Below are 296 nucleotides of genomic sequence, written 5' to 3'. Positions count from 1 at the left end.
GCCGGCCATCGCCACCCCGCGCGCCTTCCCTGGCCTCCTCCCTCTCCGTCCGACTCCGGCCACTTCTCCGGCGGGGATCCGGCGAGATCCGCCACCGCCTCGAAATCCGTGCGCGGTCAAACCCTAGATCGAGGTCGATTTCCTCCTCTGTTTTCTGCTAAGTCCTGAATATATCACTTTATGTTGCTCTGTTCATCATGGAATATCACATTGCATACTGCTCCTTTTTACGCGCATGATATATCGAAATATTCATCAGGAGATGCTCCTCATTTTGTTCCATTGTGACCTGCTTG

The sequence above is a fragment of the Triticum aestivum genome, chromosome 5D (assembly GCF_018294505.1).
Source record: "Triticum aestivum cultivar Chinese Spring chromosome 5D, IWGSC CS RefSeq v2.1, whole genome shotgun sequence".
NCBI lineage: Eukaryota > Viridiplantae > Streptophyta > Magnoliopsida > Poales > Poaceae > Triticum > Triticum aestivum.
Note: the sequence above shows the minus strand (reverse complement) of the source record.